The sequence below is a fragment of the Oratosquilla oratoria genome, chromosome 6, assembly GCF_046742065.1.
Source record: "Oratosquilla oratoria isolate Oo_2021 chromosome 6, ASM4674206v1, whole genome shotgun sequence".
Taxonomy (NCBI): domain Eukaryota; kingdom Metazoa; phylum Arthropoda; class Malacostraca; order Stomatopoda; family Squillidae; genus Oratosquilla; species Oratosquilla oratoria.
In genome coordinates this window covers 74,256,823-74,259,201 of record NC_134782.1, presented here as the reverse complement: position 1 = coordinate 74,259,201, position 2,379 = coordinate 74,256,823, and the positions used below count along the sequence as shown (strand labels likewise).

Here is a 2,379-nt window from a genome sequence, read left to right as displayed (position 1 = left end):
TGGAGTGAGCAGGGTAGATCCTAAATGGCTGCTCAGTCATTGCTGTTAAACTACTACACATTATCCCTTTACACAGCAATTACTGGGTTTGCACCAGAGATCACCTGCCCTCACCCACACACATCATTGCTAGAGTACTTAGTAATAAGTGGTAGAATGAAAGTAGTGGGAGGGAAGTTTGATAGGGACTGAATATATTGTAAGTCTCAGTTATTGTGCCACATTTGGCAACCCCTAAATGGGAGGAGGTCCTGAAAAGCATCATGTGGAGGTGGTGGCGCAGGATTTGGCCTTTCTCTTTCAGATGTTCTGTTCCAAAGTCTTACCTCAAGATCCTGCTGTCCTTGTCTTAGTATGAAGTAAGCGGGTTGCCTGGTCTTGACATAAGGGTTATGATAGAGGACATCTTGGGAAGTTAACTTTTGCTCCCTTTGTAGACCCAGATCATTATGCTCTAAACCCCCTGCTGTGTCAAGGATCTAATTGGGAGGGAGGGAGGGAGAGAGGGAGAGAGGGAGAGAGGGAGAGAGAGAGAGAGAGAGAGAGAGAGAGAGAGAGAGAGAGAGAGAGAGAGAGAGAGAGAGAGAGAGAGAGAGAGAGAGAGAGAGAGAGAGAGAGAGAGAGAGAGAGAGAGAGAGAAAAAGTATAAGAAAATTAAAAATAATACATACATACAATACCAAAGGCTCTTTTCCCCCTTACACAGGAGGTAGCCAAAAAACAAAGGCATAGAAACCACTCCCACCCATTCCATCCCCTACATACTCTACTCCCCTCTACCATATAATAAGGAAAATATGAAAAGAAAAGAATAATAAGAAAAAGGATGGAGAGAGAGAGAGAGAGAGAGAGAGAGAGAAAAGGGGGGGGAGACAGTTGATTAGGTTTTCACTTTTTGCAACAATCAAAATATACAGTAGGATTTTGTAATATGAAAATAAAAAACTTCATATATAAGCAGAACTATGGCCCTTGGTGGGTCATCTCTTTTATTAGGAGTGAACATGAATTCTAGAGAGCTCAAGGACCACCCGGGCCTTTGTGACCTGATCCACGCAGTAGTCGATGTGTGTAGGGCAATGTTTGCAGACCACAAAGTAGACTTCATCACCCAGTGTCCCGCCACTTGTTCATGGTCTTGACTCGGAAGTTGATGTAATGAAGTGCTTAGTCAAATGTTGGTGACACAGCAAACCCACTTCTTCCCCGAGAAAATCACAACCAGAAATAATGTTCTATAAAAATGGTGACAGTTGTTTAGAGGTTGCTTGGCCTACAGACATTGCCCCCACAGTGCTGTTGTCTAGTTTGGAACATTAAACACATATGCAAACCTTCTTTTTTGCTTTTCAATGAACAGTTTAAACACAGAAATCACTCTTACAATATGTTAAACCATAATATCATTGGGTCATGCCTGCACAGGAGCAAAGAGCAGGCAACCGGGACAGGTTTATCTACAATCAAGATTCCAATCACAAATTTTTTGGTGTGGTCCAACATAATGGCATCAAAAATGGCTCACCTGGTCTTCAGTGTGTAATGACCAGATACTGGTTGAGGGAGGGTGGGGGGCAAAAACAGAATGTCAAGGTAACTGTAAGGAGATGACAATTCTAGTTTATCTTTCCACTTTTAGAAATTTCTCTTCTGCCAGAACAACTTACTGCCCTGGCTCACAACACAGACAATAAAATTAAACACAACATTTAATACATACGTACACTGATTGCACAAGTCGCAGTACCTGGTAACATTCCTTCCTACATCTCTCCTTTTTTAAGTACCAGGCTTCACTAGGAATTGTAAGTACAAAAATAGTTAGTTTCTGTATATAGACGACCATGGGCTGAATAATGCTTTGAAGGGAAGCATTGGTGGTTTCCTTACGCTGTGTTAACAGGCACTGCAACTGGTTGATCTATCAATAATACTTTTCAAAACCTCTGTCCTTCCCACACCTTGATTCACTTTGTTCTCTAATTGAGGTGTAGCAGCAGCAGCAGTACAGGGTAACACAAGACCATGGAAGCAACAGAGTACTGGGAAGTTTTGCTCAGCACATTCATTCGAGCAATTTTCCTTAAATTTATGATTTTACCGATTTCATGACAAACCTTCCTTGCTTATGCTTGTCTGAGTACAGTCACAGTATACAAACACTAACATATAGCAATCAAAGGTTCTTCATATAACAATAACTCTCCCTTTCTTACATCATTTAACACTTTTACTACTAAGCTGTTTTCCCAAGTCCTCTGCCACCTTCCAGAAAGCTCAGTGAGGGCACCACTCCTCGGCAGTACTATGCCTCGTCATGGATCAAACTAACATAATGACAACGCAGGACAGCAGACAACTTTTAAGGGACTTCAATGT

The 2,379-nt window shown here is 41.8% G+C and overlaps 1 protein-coding gene across 2 annotated transcripts in view; it reads right to left on the bottom strand.

Annotated features, from left to right (window-relative positions):
• Positions 1-952: 952 nt before the first annotated feature.
• LOC143026631 (macoilin-1-like) overlaps positions 953-2,379 on the bottom strand; it is a 67,152-nt gene continuing 65,725 nt past the window's right edge. For both annotated transcript variants that reach the window (XM_076187351.1, XM_076187352.1), the window contains exon 15: positions 953-2,379. This exon is cut by the window's right edge and continues 4,593 nt beyond it. The gene's annotated coding sequence lies outside the window, so the exon portion shown is untranslated.